This window comes from Mirounga angustirostris, unplaced genomic scaffold (genome assembly GCF_029215605.1).
Source record: "Mirounga angustirostris isolate CCGP_5_RB_7025 unplaced genomic scaffold, mMirAng1.0.hap1 SCAF_2, whole genome shotgun sequence".
NCBI lineage: Eukaryota > Metazoa > Chordata > Mammalia > Carnivora > Phocidae > Mirounga > Mirounga angustirostris.
In genome coordinates this window covers 47,402,748-47,423,578 of record NW_026991710.1, presented here as the reverse complement: position 1 = coordinate 47,423,578, position 20,831 = coordinate 47,402,748, and the positions used below count along the sequence as shown (strand labels likewise).

The 20,831-nt window shown below is 36.8% G+C and overlaps 1 pseudogene; it reads right to left on the bottom strand.

The window, feature by feature from the left end:
- Positions 1-19,700: 19,700 nt before the first annotated feature.
- Positions 19,701-20,109, bottom strand: LOC123847628 (mitochondrial fission 1 protein-like; annotated as a pseudogene).
- Between the last annotated feature and the right edge of the window lie 722 nt (positions 20,110-20,831).

Genomic DNA, 20,831 nt, shown 5'->3' with positions numbered 1-20,831 from the left:
GTGGGGTGAGAGGAAAACCAAGATGCAGAAAACAGATATGTATGTATATCTTTAAAATTTTCTAATATGAATATGTGAACATAAAAATATGGAATATTTATAAAAAGTTATCCACAACCAGAGATGAAAGGCAGTGCCTAGTAGATTGCAGGATGAAAGGTAGAGGGAAAGCTCTAAGAAAAAAGCAAAAAACCAAACAGTTGTCTAAAAATACGTATTTCCATCTGGCCGGTTAGCTCAGTTGGTTAGAGCATGGTGCTAATAAAAATATGTATTTCCTATTACATACACATATGAACACATATTTGTGTATATGTATACACACATGACATATATAACATTGTTTTTTTAATTAGAGAACTGTGCTTATATGAATAATATAATTTTATGAAATTATGAAATACTAAAAAGGAAAATTTATGAAGTCTAGCTTTAAAATGAAATCCAATACAGTTCCATATTTGCAAACATAATCTTTATTTTGACTTTATTCTGTCCTTTGTTATTATCAAAATACATCTAATTAGCTCATAAATCATATGCCATGTTCTCTTAGGTGGACAAGGTGATTTCAATTTCTATGCCTTCAAACATTTATTTCTATCTCCATAATTCTAAAGATTTTTGTCTGTTCATAGGCTGATACATAATTTTATACATCCTGATGATTTGTCCAGAAAAGTGCTGCCTAGACAAATAATTAAGGCAAATGTGAAGACTGTCCAACAGACATGCATGGATACAATATCTTTATTGGAATTAAAAGCTTACTACAGACAAGTATAAATTTGTTTACAGTAAATAATGACTGCTTTAATATGCTAGTAAAATTGTCAAATTTTAAAAAGTGTCTGGATTCAACCCAGAGCCAATAATTATTTCATTTCATTTCTGTTGATAAATATTTGAGTTGGATTATTAATTAGGTTATTGCATTTCCTTTCTCTTTACGTTTATGATTGATATGTTGGTTCCTTTATTAATTCATCCTTTTACTGAAATTAACTTAAGTATTCTGAGATGCACCTTTATGGTCCTTCCTTTTATGGACATAATAACTTGGTGACCTTGAGCTACTGCACTTGTGTGTAAGGTAAATTCAAGTTGTGCTTAGATAAATTCTGTGAAGCACTGAAAATTCTTTGAGGTATTTATAATAGATGACATGTAATATAAATTATAGTTATATTTTATTGATTTTATTAAAATATTTTAGACACATGGATACTGTAATCTTTTTAATTTTAAAAAAATTAATTCTATTGTTAACATCCTGTGTTATATTAGTTTCAAGTGTAAAATATAGTAATACGACAATTTCATATATCACTAAACACTCATCACAAGTGTACTTCTAAATCTCCATCACCTACTTCATCGATCCCTGCCCTCACCTCCCCTCAGGTCCATCAGTTTGTTCTCTATAGTTAAGAGTCTGTTTCTTGGTTGTCTCTTTATTTTTTCTCCTTTGTTCATTTGTTTAATTCCACATATGAGTGAAGTATATGGTATTTGTCTTTTTCTGACTGACTTCATTTAGCATTATACTCTCTAGCTCCATTCATGCTATTGCAAATGCAAGATTTTATCCTTTTTTATGGCTGAATAATATTCCATTGTAGACCACGTCTTCTTTATCCATTCATCTATTGAAGGACAGTTGGCTGCTTCCATAATATGGCTATTGTAAATAATACTGCTACAAACATTGGGGTACATGTATCCCTTTGAATTAGTGTTTTTGCATTTTGGGAGTAATACTCCGTAGTGCCATTGTTGGATCATGGTATAGTTTTATTTTTAACTTTTTGAGGAAACTTCATACTCTTTTCCATGGTGGCTGCACCAGTTTGTATTGCCATCAACAGTGCCAGAGGGTTCCTTTTTCTCCACATCCTTGCCAACACTTGTTTCTTGTGTTTTTGAGTTTAGCCATTCTAACAGGTGTGAGGGGGTATCTCATCATAGTTTTGATTTGCATTTCCCTGATGATGAGTGATGTTGGGCATCTTTTCATGTGTCTGTTAACCATCTGGATGTCGTCTTTGGAAAAATGTTCATGTCTTCTGTCCACTTTTAACGGGAGATTATTTGGTTTCTGGGTGCTGAGTTGGCAAGTTCTTTATAGATTTTGGATACTAACCCTTTATCAGATATGTCATTTGCAAATATCTTCTCCCATTCTGTAGGTTGCCTTTTAGTTTTGTTAATTATTTCCTTCACTGTGAAGAAGCTGCTGCCGCTTCTCCTTTTTTTTGTTTTTTAATGTAGTCCAAATAGTTTATTTTTGGCTTTTATTCACCTTGCCTGAGAAGACCTATCTAGAAAAATGTTGCAGTGTCAGAGACATTACTGCCTGTGCTCTCTTCTAGAGTTTTTATAGTTTTAGGTGTAACATTTAGGTCTTTAATCCATTTTGAATTTATTTTTGTGTATGGTATAGGAAAGTGGTCTGGTATCATTCTTTTGCATACAGCCAATCAATTTTCCTAATACCATTTGTTGAAGAGACCATGTTTTTCCCATTGGATGTTCTTTCCAGCTTTGTAAAAGGTTAATTGACCATATAATCATGGGTTTATTTCTGGGTTTTCTCTTCTGTCCGATTAATTTATGTGTCTACTTTTGTGCCAGTACCATACTATTTTGATTATTACAGCTTTGTAATATATCTTGAAGTCTGGCTTTTAATATTTAAAAAAAAAAAATCTAAATAACAGCTTGAAAGCCATGTGAAAATATTGTGCCACTTAAATGAAGCAACATGTGCCTGGGTGGCTCAGTTGGTTAAGCGTCAGATTCTTGGTCTCGGCTTAGGCCATGATTTTGGGATTGTAATCTCAGACCCACACTGGGCTCTACACACAGCACAGAGTCTACTGGAGATTATCTCCCTATTCCTCTCCCTCCCCCTCTGCTCCTCCCCCTACTCATGCTTTCTCTCTCTCTCTCTCAAAAATAAAATCTTAAAAAAATGAAGCAAAATGTTTAATTGGGAAAAAAAAAAGTACAGGTATTTTTATAAACATGCTGAAGTAGTCTCCCAAGATAATGGTCCACTATTAGCACATTGTTTTGTTGCTATCAACGTGAATTTTAGGTAGTTTCTTCTTTTTTCCCCAGATAGAATTTGTAGCTATTTTTAAATTTTAGCTGAAGTCTGTAAGAATTTAACCTCTTGAACACTTAATCTTAGGTCCTACTCTACATATATTTAAAATGCATATAACTTAATACATGTTGTGGAATCTAATATAAATAGACCTTTATATAAATTAAACATAAATAATATTGATTGAGGGGAGAGAAAAAGAGTTGGTCAGCTAAATGAAAATAGCTATCTTCATTGTAGCAACATTTTTAACTAGTGAAGAAAATGATATAAAAAAATCTATTTACTATAATTCATTGTGGACATCAAGACCTGGGATTTGTGATGGGTCCATCTATATTGATTTCTGATTTCTATTGCTTGAACATACTTTAAATAGAGCAGTCATTGGTACATGCATTAAATAGGCAGAATTCTAATTCTTAATAATTCTCTGTAATGAGAACAGTCTCTCCTAACCAGTTATAATAGCTTTGCTTTCACCTGAGTCATTTGGTTCTAAAGAAGTGTGTGTAGAGGGGCACCTGGGTGGCTCAAGTCGCGTTAAGCGTCTGCCTTCGGCTCAGGTCATGATCCCAGGATCCTGGGATCGAGCCCCGCATCAGGCTCCTTGCTCCTCCTGCTTGTGTTCCCTCTCTCGCTGTGTCTCTCTCTGTCAAATAAATAAATAAAATCTTAAAAAAAAAAAAAAAAGTGGTGTAGAAAAACTAGCTTTTCTTATCAGTTCCCAGGAACTAGGAATAACCTGTACATTTTTAAAAATATGTCCTCCCTGACCCGTGAAGGTGAGAGAGATAGAACACTGGTCTGAAATACTGGATCACTGCTTTCTTCAAATTACGAGTTTGGCAATGTTGGAAGGTGGAAGTAGGAAACTTGAAGCTCATTTACATAGCTTTTTTTCCCCAAAGGGTCAGAAAGTATCATTTGCCCATATGAAAAATTGGTGTTTGTTGGAAGGTTGAAATGTCTTCCTCTGCAACCGCTATCAAGTCACTCCCACGTGACTGAGACCAGGCTATGGTGTTCATATTCTCCAACCTGAAGGTCCAACACTATTAGGCTTCAAGAATTGATTCATGTTAACCAAAATAACAAGATTCTGGTTAACACGTTAAAAGGAAAATTCACAGCCTGAGGAATGGATTTACATATTTTCTGTATTTTAAATACTAGTTTATATCCCTTAGCATACACCTTTCTCAGTATTTGGCTACTTGAAAGATCAAATTTTTTTTAAAGATTTTATTTATTCATTTTTGAGAGAGAGAGAGAGAGAGCACGAGCAGGGAGCCTGCTGAGCAGGGAGCCTGAGGCAGGGCTCCAACTCAGGACCCCAGAATCATGACCTGACCTGAAGGCAGATGCTCAACCGACTGAGCCACCCAGGCCCCTCGGAAAATAAAATTTTTATCTGAATGTTGACTAATGAGCAGGAAATTGAAAAAAGATATGGTGGTCTTGTAAATTCCCTGTGCTGAGGCACATTTGATGACCTCTGATTATTCTAAAAAAGAATATATTAAGTACCTTATGTGTTTAGCAGATTACATAACACTCCCTTTATCAATGCTAGTTTATTATGGTGAGATGTTTTGTCTACCTACTAAAAAGGACATTTTAAAATGCAACAGAGGCAGATCAACCCTGAAAAGATTGATATACTGTTTATTGGCAAGTTTAATTTTCTCTGTTACACAACAGAGGAGGAAGGTGTGATCCAGTTTTTGAAAAGTTAAAGAGCTATATTTTCTTGGTTGATTCAAGTGAAGTGTGTAACTGTGAATGTAACACTATATGCATAATTCAAGTTGTAAAAATGTTTAAAATATTACTCCTATTTGAATCTAAAGTGTTACATAAATGCATAGGATATAAGCTTGCTAATGAAAAGCATAGACAAAAGCAAGTAGTGTAACAGGTTTTTTGTTTTTTTTAATGTATAGACTCTGCCATGTGCTTTATATGTGCTTTTACATGCATTATAGCACTCCACTGTGCTGCAACTTTTTCCTTCTTTTGTGCTTACAAAAATCCTGTTAGGTATTGGAATAGGTAAAGACACTAAAGTTCAAAGAAATAACTACATTTTTTGAGATTATCATAAGATATTAAGATTTAAGATACGTAAGATATAAGATATTATAAGTAGCCTTCTTCCCACATGCATATATACACACTAAGTCTCTCTCTCTTTTTTTTTTTTTAATATTTTATTATTTGACAGAGACACAGCCAGAGAGGGAACACAAACAGGGGGAGTGGGAGAGGGAGAAGCAGGCTCTCCGCAGAGCAGGGAGCCTGATGCGGGGCTCGATCCCAGGACTCTGGGATCATGACCTGAGCCAAACGCAGACGCTTAACACCTGAGCCAACCAGGTGCCCACGAAATGTCTTTCACAAACATTACTGTTGCCCAATTGTTTTTATAACTCATTTTTTAAAAGATATTATTTATTTTGAGAGAGAGAAAGCACATGAGGGGGGTTGGGGGTGGGGAGGAGCAGAGGGAGAGGGAGAATCAGCAGGGAGTCCTACGTGGGGCTCCATCCCTGATCCCTGAACCCTGAGATCGTGACCTGAGCCAAAGGCAGATGCTTAAACAACTGAGCCACCCAGGCACCCTTATTACTCATTTTTTAAAATTTTTTATTGTTCTGTTAATCACCATACATTACATCATTTGTTTTTGATGTAGTGTTCCATGATTCATTGTTTGTGCATAACACCCAGTGCTCCATGCAGAATGTGCCCTCTTTAATACCCATCGCCAGGCTAACCCATCCTCCCACCCCTCTCCCCTCTAGAACCCTCAGTTTGTTTTTCAGAGTCCATCGTCTATCATGGTTCCTCTCCCCCTCCGATCTCCCCCCCTCCTTCATTCTTCCTTTCCTGCTTTTTTTTTTTTTTTAACATATGTTGTATTATTTGTTTCAGAGGTACAGATCTGTGATTCAACAGTCTTGCACAATTCACAGCGCTCACCATAGCACATACCCTCCCCAATGTCTATCACCCAGCCACCCCATCCCTCACACCGCCCCCCCACTCCAGCAACCCTCAGTTTGTTTCCTCAGATTAAGAATTCCTCATATCATTGAGGTCATATGATACATGTCTTTCTCTGATTCACTTATTTCGCTCAGCATAACACCCTCCAGTTCCATCCATGTCACTGCAAATGGCGAGATCTCATTCCTTTTGATGGCTGCATAATATTCCATTGTATATATATATACCACATCTGCTTTATCCATTCATCTGTCAATGAACATCTTGGCTCTTTCCACAGTTTGGCTATTGTGGGCATTGTTGCTATAAACATCGGGGTGCATGTACCCCTTCGGATCCTTACATTTGTGTCTTTGGGGTAAATACCCAGTAGTGCAATTGCTGGATCATATGGTAGCTCTATTTTCAACTTTTTGAGGAGCGTCTGCACTGTTTTCCAGAGTGGTTGCACCAGCTTGCATTCCCACCAACAGTATAGGAGGGTCCCCCTTTCTCCGCATCCCCGCCAACATCTGTCATTTCCTGACTTGTTAAATTTAGCCATTCTGACTGGTGTGAGGTGGTATCTCATTGAGGTTTTGATTTGGATTTCCCTGATGCTGAGCAATGTTGAGCACTTGTTCATGTGTCTGTTGGCCATTTGGATGTCTTCTTTAGAAAAATGTCTATTCATGTTTCTGCCCATTTCTTGATTGCATCATTTGTCCTTTGGGTGTTGAGTTTGATAAGTTCTTTATAGATATTGGATACTAGCCCTTTACCTGATATGTCATTTGCAAATATCTTCTCCCATTCTGTCGGTTGTCTTTTGGTTTTGTTGACTGTTTCCTTTGCTTTACAAAAGCTTTTTATCTTGATGAAGTCCCAATAGTTCATTTTTGCCTTTGCTTCCCTTGCCTTTGGTGATGTTACTAGGAAGAAGTTGCTGTGGCTGAGGTCGAAGAGGTTGCTGTGTTCTCCTTTAGGATTTTGCTGGACTCCTGTCTCACATTGAAGTCTTTCAACCATTTGGAGTCTATTTTTGTGTGTGGTGTAAGGAAATGGTCCAGTTTCATTCTTCTGCATGTGGCTGTCCAATTTTCCCAACACCATTTGTTGAAGAGACTGTCTTTTTTCCATTGGACATTCTTTCCTGCTTTGTCAAAGATAAGTTGACCATAGAGTTGAGGGTCCATTTCTGGGCTCTTTATTCTTTTCCATTGATCTATGTATCTGTTTTTGTGCCAGTACCATACTGTCTTGATGATGACAGCTTTGTAATAGAGCTGGACATCCAGAATTGTGATGCCATCAGCTTTGCTTTTCTTTTTCAACATTCCTCTGGCTATTCGGGGTCTTTTCTGGTTCCATACAATTTTTTAGGATTATTTGTTCCATTTCTTTGAAAACAGTTGATGGTATTTTGATGGGGATTGCATTAAATGTGTAGATTGCTCTAGGTAGCATTGACATCTTCACAATATTTGTTCTTCCAATCCATGAGCATGGAACGTTTTTCCATTTCTTTGTGTCTTCCTCAATTTCTTTCATGAGTATTCTATAGCTTTCTGAGTACAGGTTCTTTGCCTCTTTGGTTAGATTTATTCCTAGGTATCTTATGATTTTGGGTGCAATTGTAAATGGGATTGACTCCTTAATTTCTTTTCCTTCTCTCTTGGTCTATAGGAATGCCACTGATTTCTGTGCATTGCTTTTATATCCTGCCACTTTACTGAATTCCTGTATGAGTTCTTGCAGTTTTGGGGTGGAGTCTTTTGGGTTTTCCACATAAAGTATCATATCATCTGTAAAGAGTGAGAGTTTGACTTCTTCTTTGCCGATTTAGATGCCTTCTCTTTCTTTTTGTTGTCTGATTGCTGTGGCTAGGACTTCCAATACTATGTTGACTAGCAGTGGTGAGAGTGGACATCCCTGCTGCGTTCCTGACCTGAGGGGGAAAGCTCTCACTTTTTCCCCATTGAGAATGATGTTTGCTGTAGGTTTTTCATAGATGGCTTTTATGATATTGAGGTATGTACCCTCTATCCCTATACTCTGAAGAGTTTTGATCAAGAAAGGATGCTGTACTTTGTCAAATGCTTTATCTGCATCTATATGAGAGGATCATATGATTCTTGTTCTTTCTTTTGTAAATGTATTGTATCACATTGATTGATTTGTGGATGTTGAACCAACCTTGCAGCCCAGGGATAAATCCCACTTGGTCGTGGTGAATAATCCTGTTAATGTACTGTTGGATCCTATTGGCTAGTATTTTAGCAAGAATTTTTGCATCCATGTTCATCAGGGATATTGGTCTGTAATTCTCCTTTTTGATGGGGTCTTTGTCTGGTTTTGGGATCAAGGTAATAGTGGCCTCATAAAATGAGTTTGGAAGTTTTCCTTCCATTTCTATTTTCTGGAACAGTTTCAGAAGAATAGGTATTAATTCTTCTTTAAATGTTTGGTAGAATTCCCCTGGGAAGCCATCTGGCCCTGGGCTTTTGTTTGTTGGGAGAGTTTTGATTTTTTTTTTTTTTAAGATTTTATTTATTTGCGAGAGAGAGAATGTGAGACCGAGAGCATGAGAGTGAGGAGGGTCGAGGGAGAAGCAGACTCACCGCTGAGCAGGGAGCCCGATGCAGGACTCAATCCTGGAACTCCAGGATCTATGACCTGAGCTGAAGGCAGTTGCCCAACCAACTGAGCCACCCAGGCGCCCTGGGAGATTTTTTATTACTGCTTCAATTTCCTTCGTGGGTATAGGTCTGTTCAGGTTTTCTATTTCTTTCTAGTTCAGTTTTGGTAGTTGATACCTCTCTAGGAATGCATCCATTTCTTACAGATTATCTAATTTGCTGCCATATAGTTGCTCAAAATATGTTCTCATAATTGTTTGTATTTCTTTGGTGTTGGTTGTGATCTCTCCTCTTTCATTCATGATTTTATTGATTTGGGTCATTTCTCTTTTCTTTTTGATAAGTCTGGCCAGGGGATTATCAATCTTGTTAATTCTTTCAAAGAACCAGCTCCTAGTTTCATTGATCTGTTCTACTGTTCTTTTGGTTTCTATTTCATTGATTTCTGCTCTGATCTTTATTATATCTCTTCTCCTTCTGGATATAGGCTTTATTTGCTGTTTTTTCTCTAGCTCCTTTAGGTGTAGGGTTAGGTTGTGTATTTGAGACCTTTCTTGTATCTTGAGAAAGGCTCATATTACTGTATACTTTCCTAAGAGGACTGCCTTTGCTGCATCCCAAAGATTGTAAACAGTTGTGTTCTCATTTTCATTGGTTTCCATTTTTTTTTTTTTTTTAATTCTTCAATTTCCTGGTTGACCCATTCATTCTTTAGTAGGATGTTCTTTAGCCTCCATGTATTTGAGTTCTTTCCAACTTTCCTCTTGTGATTGAGTTCTAGTTTGAAAGCATTGTGGTCTGAAAATATGCAGGGAATAATCCCCATGTTTCTTTGCTTTTGTTATTAATTGGCTTATATAATTGGCTGCTCCCATGTTAGGGGCATAGATATTTACAATTGTTAGATCTTCTTGTTGGATAGACCCTTTAAGTAGGATATAGTATCCTTCCTCATCTCTCATTACAGTCTTTGGTTTAAAACCTAATTTATCTGATATAAGGATTGCCACCCCAGCTTTCTTTTGGTGTCCATTAGTATGGTAAATGGTTTTCCACCCCGTCACTTTCAATCTGGGGGTATCTTTGGGTCTAAAATGAGTCTCTTGCAGACAGCATATCAATGGGTCTTATTTTTTTTAATCCAATCTGATATCCTGTGTCTTTTGATTGGGGCATTTAGCCTATTTACATTCAGGGTAACTACTGAAAGATACGAATTTAGTGCCATTGTATTGCCTGTAAGGTGACTGTTACTGTATATTGTCTGTGTTCCTTTCTGGTCTATGTTGCTTTTAGGCTCTCTCTTTGCTTAGAGGACCCCTTTCAAGATTTCTTGTAGGGCTGGTTTCGTGTTTGCAAATTCCTTTAGTTTTTGTTTGTCCTGGAAGCTTTTTTTCTCTCCTTCTATTTTCAATGACAGCCTAGCTGGATATAGTATTCTTGGCTGCATATTTTTCTCGTTTAGTGCTCTGAATATATCATGGCAGTTCTTTCTGGCCTGCCAAGTCTCTGTGGATAGGTCTGTTGCCAATCTAATGTTTCTACCATTGTAGGTTACAGACCTCTTCTCCCGAGCTGCTTTCAGGATTTTCTCTTTGTCTCTGAGACTCGTAAATTTTACTATTAGATGTCAGGGTGTTGACCTATTTTTATTGATTTTGAGAGGGGTTCTCTGTGCCTCCTGGATTTTGATGCCTGTTTCCTTCCGCAAATTAGGGAAGTTCTTTGCTATAATTTGCTCCAATATATCTTCTGCCCCTCTCTCTCTTTCCTCTTCTTCTGGGATCCCAATTATTCTAATGTTGTTTCATCTTATGGTATTGCTTATCTCTCAAATTCTGCCCTCAAGGGAAATCGGAGGGTTAGACGAACCATAAGAGACAATGGACTCTGAAAAACAAACAGGGTTCTAGAGGGGAGGGGGGTGGGAGGATGGGTTAGCCTGGTGGTGGGTATTGAGGAGGGCACATTCTGCATGGAGCACTGGGTGTTATGCACAAACAATGAATCATGGAATACTTCATCTAAAACTAATGATGTAATGTATGGGGATTAACATAATAAAAAAAAAAATTCTGCCCTCATGATCCAGTAGTTGTTTATCTATCTTTTTCTCAGCTTCTTTATTTTCCTTCATTTGGTCTTCTATATCACTGATTCTCTCTTCTGCCCCCATTTTTGATTGCACCTCTTTAATAGCCTTTTTGGTTTTGACTTGGTTAGATTTTAGTTCTTTTATTTCTCCAGAAAGGGTTTCTCTAATAACTTCCATGCTTTTTTCAAGCCCAGCTAGTATCTTTAAAATCATGATTCTGAACTCTAGGTCCGACATCATACTAATGTCCACATTGAGTAGGTCCCTTGAGGTCAGTACTACCTTTTATTCTTTTTGTTGAGGTGATTTTTTCCATCTTGTCATTTTGTCCAGAGGAGAATAGATGAATGAGAGAACAAAATGATAACAGGGTCACAACATCCCCAGAAAATATACTCTAAACAAATTAGAAAAGACCTGAAACTGGGGGAAAAGAAAGGGAAAGAACAAAAAAAGGAAAAGATAAAAACAAAAACAGAACAAAACAGAATATGATCAAATATGATCAGGCTGGTGCATAGAAGAGTGCCACACACTAGATTTTGAGTGTATTTTGGTCTGTTAGAAGAAAGAGCCTCACAAAATTTTAAAGAAAGAAAAACTTACATATGTACAAAAATACAGGTTTATACGATGACGGGGATGGAATATGACTGTAAAGATGAAAATTATAAAAAAATTTATAAAAGGAATTGATAATAAGTTGGTTGAAAAAAGATTAAAAAAAAAAAAGGGAGAGAATGTGATCAGGCAGGAGACTAGAACAAAGCCATACACTAGAGATTTAGGTTATATTTTGATCTGTTAGAAGAAACTGTATCTCAAAATTTTAAAGATGGAACAACTTACATATATATATGCTAAAAATAAGGGTCACTACTATGAAGGGATAGAATATGACTCTAAAAATGAAAAATAAAAATGTTTTTTAAAAAAGGAATTGATAGGATGTTGGTTGAAGAAGGGAAAAAGAAAAATTAAAAAAAAAAAGTTAAAAAAATTAACTTTGAAAGACTAAAGAATCGTGGTAAAAAAGCCATGAATTCTATGTGCTGTATTCCCCTAGCTCTGGAGTTCTGCCGTTCTCATTGATCAGTAAACTTGGTCTTGGCTGGCTATTCTTGCTGATCTTCTGGGGGAGGGGCCTGTTGCCATGGTTCCCAAATGTCTTTGCCAGAGTGGAATTGCCCCACCCTTGCCAGGTCCGGGCTAAGTAATCTGCTTGGGTTTGCTCTCGGGAGCTTTTGTTCCCTGCAAGCTTTCCATACAGCTTTGGATGCCGAGAGTGAAAATGGAGCCTCCCAATCTCTGCCCCAGAGGAGCTGAGAACTCGGGGCCCCACTCCTCAGTGAGCCCGCAGAGAAAAGCAGTCAATCACTCCAGTCTCCCCAGTCTCTGGCTGCACTCCATGCTCACCTGGCCTGTGACTGAGCATTTCTATCTCTGGCACCTGACTTGGTGTGGAGTCTCCCAATCCAGCAGATCCCTGCGGTGCGCTCCCACGCAGCTCCTCCCAGGTAGGAAGGTGAGTCTCCCCAGATGTGCTCCTTGTTGGGTCCCCACTGGAGGAGCAGTGGCCCGACTGTGCCGTGAATCACGGTTTATGGCAACTTCGAGCTGAGAGCCCACTCCTCGGCCGTCTCTGCAGCCAGCTTCCCTGCTCCAATACCAGGGAGCTCTGCCGCACTCAGGCACCCCCGATCTTTCTATGACCCCAAGGGTCCTGAGACCACACTTTCCCAGCAAGGGTTCCCTCGCTTAGCCACAGGAGCGACGTCCCTCAGCGGAGCTGACTTCTAAAAGTTCTGATTTTGTGCTCCGCTGCTCTACCACTTGCCAGAAGTGGCCAAGCGAGGCCCCCTCCCCCGCCGTCTATCCTCCCAAATATCGCCTTGGATTCACTTCTCTGCACGTCCTACCTTCCAGAAAGTGGTCACTTTTCTGTTCAGAGAGTTGTTGCTATTCTTTTCTTTGATCTCCTGTTGAGTTCGTAGGTGTTCAGAATGGTTTGATCCCTATCCAGCTGAATTCCTGAGACCAGATGAAATCTAGGTCTCCTACTCCTCTGCCATCTTGCTCCGCTCCCTCCCTTGTCACTCATTTTTGACTGGTGTACATACTTGTATGAAAGGACAAATATAATTTGAGAATGTTTATGATAGAATTATCACAATACTGTTCATAGTACATTTCAGTAATACTTTTTCTTTTTTTTTTTTTAAGAGAGTGTGCAAGTGGATGGGGGGGAGGGGCAGAGGAAAAGGGAGAGAGAATCTTAAGCAAGCTCCGCACTGAGCATAGAGCCCAATGTGGGGCTCAATCTCATGACCCTGAGATCATTGACCTGAGCTGAAATCAAGAGTTGGTTGCTTAGCTGACTGAGCCACCCAGTTGCCCCAGTACTTCTCTTCAATAGATTCTACTACTTCTCCTTAATATATTCCCAAATATTTGAAGAGTGAGTTAAAGGATATGAACATATTTTCACCTTATAATGCCAACCCTTTTTGAAAGTAATAGTTCAGTAAGTCTTCATCAACATTGATTATTCTAAGTTTTCAAATGTGGTTGATTCAGTAGGCAATGGGAGGCTATATCTCAGTTTACTTTTATGAGTTCATATTTTTGTATGTTACGGATTTTTAAAAATTCATGAACTTATAAGAAATTAAATATATTTTCTCAGTCATTGATATATTTTTGATACAGTAAAGTGAAATTATGTATAATTATGAATACTTTCTGTACAATTATAATTTTTATCTTAGACTATTATCTGTCTACAGAATTAGACAATATTTTTATTTTCCAGTGTTTATAGTCTATAGATGAAAAAAGTGTGGCAAGGTGTTAGGCTAAACATTTTTTTCAAAGTTGCTATTTTTCAAATACTCTTTTGTGAGTTTTCTGTGATATTATAGTTTATTTATGCTTTTTTAAATTATACTCACAGAAATAAAGGATGCCATTCTGCATGTGTTTGTGTTCTGTTTATTCATGTCTTAATACATTTTCTATTTTGGTTCAATATATCTGATAGAAATACTCAAAAAGCAAGCTAATTCAAATAGTTGATTCATTTTATTTTCTAGATGAACTTTGGAATGATTTTGGAGAATCTTAAGATAAAATCTTCTAGGGTTTGGATTAAAATGTACTAACTCTAGCAGTTAGCCATCTTTGTATTATCCAGGTTTCTATCCAAGGACATAAAGTACCTCTCCATTTATTCAAATCTTTTTATATTAAATTTTTATAGCTTTCTTTATAGATGTTATGTTTCTTGGTCATATTCCTTGTTAAATATAGTCTGTGGCATTTTATAGTTTCTGTAGCCAAACTCTTTTTGTTTACTGTTGAGATCCTTCCTGGTAGATGGTTATATGTCATAACTAGAATAACCTCTCATTGGTCTTCTGGGCTGCTCCCCACCACACACCTATTGAATGAGTCCCATACTGACTAAATTAATCTTGAGAGCTCTATTTTTAAAGGCCTGGCATTCTCAAATAAAGAGCAGGAGAATCTTTTGAGGAGACTGTAAAGGAGAGAGGATATCAACTATAGCTTACAAATAAAACTTTTAATGCTATTGTGGCTTTGAAAATCTGTTCAGTAAGTTTTCAGCTGGGTAACTCTTTCACTTGGAATGCTGTCCTATCCCATTTTAACTTATGAAACCCTACCCTTCAAACCACACCTTACAGAGCCTCTATGTTAGGTCTTCTCTATTAACCCTTCCCAAGACCTCCCACATAACATCCTTAAATTCTCTCTGCTAAAACACATAAGATTTATCCAAATCTTTCATTTTAAGTATTTCTATGCATTTTCTCTTCTAGATTGGCAAAATACTAGATTACTCAATATATAAATGAATAGCTGAATGAATACATGAATAATGAGTAAGTTACCTACATAAAATGATCTCTGACCAAACTACAAATATTTTCTTAGACAGTGAATGCTACAGAGTAGCAAAGAGGAACGCTTGCTATGGTAGAGTCTTCAGATGAGCTCTATAAAACTTCAATTGAAGAAAATATCCAAGTTATACAAATTTAATAACTTACCACATATGCTTTGTACCATATATATTTTTTCTAAACAGTTTACATATATGTATTTGCTTAACTCTATTTTGGGCTTTTTTTATTGCACCCAGTTTACAGATTTGAGAACTGAAGGAAGAGGGTTTAAGTAACTTGCCTATGGGCACAGAGCTTCCAAGAGCCAAAATATGGATTAGAATCTAGATGGTCTAATTCCATAATTTGTTTTTTAGACAACGACCTCAAACATATGGCTTTAGCACATCTTATCAACAAAAAGTGATAGGTATTTTCCTCTGTATAGTGTCATCTATTATAATTAGTCTATTAAATATTCTTTGGTCAACTCCTCTTCAAAAGCCTTCCACTGTTCATTGCTAATCTGTGATTGCTTTATTTGCAATAAATTGGATAGACAGCCTTGTTACTACTTAAAAAAAAAAAAAAAGTTAAAAATCTGAGGACTAAAGGAGTACCTGAAACTGCTTGCATTATATCTTTTTTTTTAAGATTTTATTTATTTATTTGAGAGAGAGAATGAGACAGAGAGAACATGGGAGGGGGGAGGATCAGAGGGAGAAGCAGACTCCCTGCTGAGCAGGGAGTCCAATGCGGGACTCGATCCCAGGACTCCAGGATCATGACCTGAGCCGAAGGCAGTCGCTTAACCAACTGAGCCACCCAGGCGCCCGCTTGCATTATATCTTAACTGAAAAAGTTAAGTTAGTTAGTAGGCTATTCCTTTTAGTCTGTAACTAAATTTTTTACACCTACTTTTTTTTTTTTTTGGCTCTTTTAAAGGGTAATTGCAAGAATACTACAATACTTTAATGAAATGCTGTATACACCTTTCCAGATTCAAAATTTGTTTGCATTTTTTCCAATTGCTTAATGTGAGTAAATTATTACAATACTGTGTTTATTTATCCTTAAATATTTCAGTGTGCATTTCCTATAAACAACTTTCATGAGCAAAGTAAAATCCTCAAAATCAGGAATTTATCATTGACATGATACAATTTTCAAATCTTTCATCACCTTTCAATTTAATTTTCCTAAAGTATCCTTTTCTTGAGGAATAAATTGAAGGAAATGCTGTTTTATGTTTGTTTTTGATAAAATTCTAAGCTTCAGGGAAAAAATATGAAACTATATAAGGCATTGTATATTAACTCCTATATAGGTACCAGCAATTGCTTTTAATTTATTTAATAATTAGATTTATGTTGCATCCCTTGTCATTTTTTCAGTTTGAATTCTCCATCTAGTCCAATTATTTTAAGAGTATGCAAAACAAGATGTGATAGTCAATCCTGCTGGGCTGCCTGGGTGGCTCAGTCAGTTAAGCCTCTGCCTTTGGCTCAGATCATGGTTCTAGGGTCCTGGGATTGAGCCCCATGTTGGGCTCTCTGCTCAGTGGAGAGCATGCTTCTCCCTCTCCCTGCCTACTTATGTTCTTTCTCTGTCAAATAAATAAATCTTTAAAAAAAATAAAATCAATCCTGCTGATAGCAAATACTTTAAGTTTTACCGACTGGTAGAAATGACATTAAAATCTATTTTAAATAAAACTTTATAAATGATGCTATATCTTTACTTCAAGTTCAAGAAATCCAGCCAAATCTCTTATTTTTATGGTTACAAGGAACTAATCTGATAACCATGTGTATCACAGATAATCTGCCAAAATATATTTGGGTGCATAATCAAATATGTCTGTTACCAAAAACTTGTTAGATATAAATTTTATAAGATATAATAGTTTTATTATGTATTATATAATGTATTCCATGAATATATGTACATATACATATATCATGATTTAGCAAATTTTTAAATTATGGAGGCTTTAGAATTCATTTTCTTTGAGATACTGTTTATATAATAGCCTTTATATCCAACAGCTATTGCCTAGGTTAAAACACCTTTGGTTGAGTGAAAATTTAACTTGGGATGACAAAGACCCTAGAGTTACTTTGCATATGTAATTAACTGGGAGGTAAGACATAGACAAAAATGGTTAAAGACTTAAAGTAGTTCAGTTATGCACATTTGTATTTATAAAGCTCATTTAATATCAAATAAACAAATTTAGTCCAAGAAAAAATAAATAGGTTACTGAGCATTGCACAAAAAATATTAGGGGAATTTAATTATTTTCATAATTACATGTTCTTTATTAAATATGAACAAACTAACACTCTTTGGGTGCCTGGGTGGCCCAATCAGTTAGCCTCTGACTCTTGGTTTTGGCTCAAGTCATAATCTCAGGGTTATGAGATCAAGCCCAATGTCGGGCTCCTCACTCAGCATGGAATCTGCTTAAGACTCTTTCCCTCTGCCCCTCCCTCCTGTGCTCTCTCTCACACACTCACCTCACTAACTCTTTCTAAAATTAATAACACTCTTTAAGCCTACGTGGTTTTTACAAAAGTTGTTACATGCAACATTTGTACAGAAAATATGGAATAAGGAATCTTTATTTTTGCTTAAAAAGCTACTCAATTGAGTATATATATACCAGAGTAAATGTTTACCAAAATATTTTAGTATATTTTTGGCTCTTGAAACTTCAAGATTATAATATCTGCAAAAAGTTTAAAATGCTTAAAATGGTTTACACTACATTGATACAGGCACCCTTTAATTTAGAATCTGTGTAACTAGCTATTGAGACAATCTTCAATGTATCATGTTTGGTAATGTTAGAAAATGAGAAGTTTAAACTGTGCAATGTAAAAACTTTCATTGAAAGAGATTGTAGCGTCAGTTCCAACATCATTTTTGAAATGATTCACCTCTGTATGTTTTACAAAAGGTTGGCCTCAACTTTTTACTCATATGCCTTAAAACTACAAGATATTTAATATAGTTCACTATGATGTGAATATGTTATCAAACACTTTTTGCTGAAAGAATTTTTTTAATATAAAAGGCAGTTCTGCAGGCCCTGTCAAAGTTGCCTGATTCTGTAGCCCAGCTCTTTTCTGGAAGCATAGAGAGCAACATGTACATACAGGGGTTATAACTATATGGCATTAGGTAATTTTGATCTTATACTTCTTTAGTCTGTCTTCTAAGTTATCCGCAATAAGCATAATTATATAAATTATAATAAAATCATTAGAAATGAATTTCTTAAATAATAGGCAAAGCGTGTCTATCTTTCATCTCAATGATACAGGAAATTGTGAGGTTGTTTAAAGAAGACCACAAAGAGAGCAAGCCTAGAAGTGAAAATTGCCATGGTTATCTACATGAAATTACTATGCCAGATAGTAACTAATGCCAATCTGTGTTTTCTAACATGCAAAACCTTCTCAAAGCATGATAAAATTAGATAATTAAATGAAATAAAAACATAATTGTAATAGTAGATATTGCTTAAAACGCTTACAAATGTACAGATTTACATACAAATATTGGTGCTATAGCTTGCTTTTTTGTGTGGCATTTAAAATGTTAATTTTATAATCCTTAGTTTTTCTGCTTTTTGGGGATACAACATACCTTCAAATGTTGTAGTAAGGATTAAATAAGAAACTGTTTGTTAGATATAATAGAAATAAAAGCTTAGGAAGTACATAAAGCCTGGGATATTAGTGTTCAAAAAATTGTATAAGTTTTTTGTTTTTAAGATTTATTTGTTGTAGGGAGAGAGAAAGCCAGTGCACAAGCAGGGAGAGCAGCAGAGAGAGGGAGAAGCAGGCTCCCCACTGAGCAAGGACCCTGGGATCATGACCTGAGCCCAAAGCAGATGCTTAACTGACTGAGCTACCCAGGAATCCTGAAGTCCTTTTTTATATTCTTTTGATAATTTAGAAATCTTCTAAAATGTTTTAATTTCATAACTATTTATGTAACTACTTCTAGAGTAATGTAACTCCAAAAAAATTTGCAAAATACAAACGCAGCATCCTCCTGAACCTAGAAGTCTACAGGTTCTTAGACAAAAATCCATTTGAGAATTGTATGTTTTTCTACTATGTATTCCATGTTTTACATTTTAATGAGAATAATGAAAAATTAAATTTTATCATTTCATTTCCTTCTCAATTTGTTAGTGTTAAAACTGATTGCAAAAACTTTAATAGTATAAAGTGAAAGGAGACTATATCCTAAAAGTAACCTTTCAAATAACCTAGAAATTGTAAAAGGGAAAAGGCGGAACTCCAAATTGCCAGATTTTTGTGCTAAATTAATAAAACCAAACTAAACCACATTTCAAGATAGCCCTCCCGGGCGCCTGGGTGGCTCAGTCGGTTAGGCGTCTGCCTTCAGCTCAGGTCATGGTCCCAGGGTCCTGGGATCGAGCCCCGCATGGGGCTCCCTGCTCGGCGGGAAGCCTGCTTCTCCCTCTCCCACTCCCCCTGCTTGTGTTCCCTCTCTCGCTGTCTCTCTCTCTCTCTCTCAAATAAATAAAAAATCTTAAAAAAAAAAAAAAGCCCTCCCATCCTCAATTTTAAATCTGTCAAATTTGTTAGGATATCTGAGTGAACTGAAAGTGTATTTTTCTCTTAAATTTGGTGACATTATTTCCCTGAATGTGTCAAGGGACCACAGACTTACTGTTTAGCTATTTTAAGTTTCAAATGTGAGGAATTTCTCCCCACCCTAAAGCCCAATTTTATTTACACTCATTCCAAAGCACCATGGTTTGGGGCTATGGGATACCTCTTAGGGAGAGGAGTCTGAAGGCCAGATAGGGTTCAGGAGAAGAGACAGCAAGGATGGATGGGTCCACTGCCCTCTTCAAGTGTTCTCCAGGGGCTTGTACATATCCCTGGGCAGAGGAGGAGGTACAGTCTCATTCAGGATTTGCACTTGGATACAGCAAGTCCAGTGAGTCTAGCCCAAGCCCGTCCCACCCAGGGTCATGCCTCCAGCAATGGCCATGCCCAGTTGTCCATCTTTTTTCATGGCCCTTGTCAATGAACCATTCCAGTTCATTGGCCTGGTTGTTCTGGAGCTGTGTCTGCTGCAGCCCCCGCACATACTTGGATGCCTTCTTCTACTCTTTGAGCAGGTAGTTCCCCACAGCCAGGTAGAAGACATAATCCTGCTGCTCCTCCAACTGTGCAGTGCCTTTACAGATGTCCTTATTGTACTTACTTTGCACCAGGCACACTCAAACTGCATGCTCTTGGACATGGAGCCTGCCGCCCTCTCATACTTCAGCAGGCCATCCACAGACACCAGCTTGTTCAGCACAGCCTCCATGGTCCCTGTCCCCACAATTCTCACACCTAGGTCACTACTGTTTTAGTTTTCAATTGGATTCAGCTGAGTCAGAATCCAACCCAACAATATATCTGTTGACTGCAAAATATAACAGGCATTTTTCTAATATGTTAGAATTATTGTCTCCAACATCTGTTAAATAGTAATGTATGAATTTTGGAGAATGTTTAGTTTGTTTAGATGCAGTAATTTTCAAGCAAGGATGGCATCACTCTCTTAAAGGACATTTGGGAAAGAATGGAAGCATTTTTGTTCTATACTTGCAAGTATATGTAGTAAGATTTTGAGGACAGGCTCAGACACAGTAATATTTTTATAATAAGAGGGGCATTCCTATATAAAAAATAATCTCACACAAAATGCCAAAAACTTTCCTGTGAGAAACGTTAATATGCAGTATACTTTTTTTTTTTTTAGAAGTGCTGTGTCAAGCAAATGACAAGAGTGAGAATAAAATACAAAACATCTCCAGAGAGCTATAATACATGAGAAACTGTCAAGAAGAGATAACAGGGAAAAATTGCAAGTTCTAAGTAGAGATAGTTTGATGTGGAACTGCCTGGAAAGTGAAATGAAAGAAAGTTGAAGATCAATGACTTGTTATAAAATGCAACTTTTTTCTGTAATGAGAGGAAGTCAAATGACTCTGTAAACTACAATACTTAACATATAGTAATCCTTTAATAGTTGTGCATTAATGA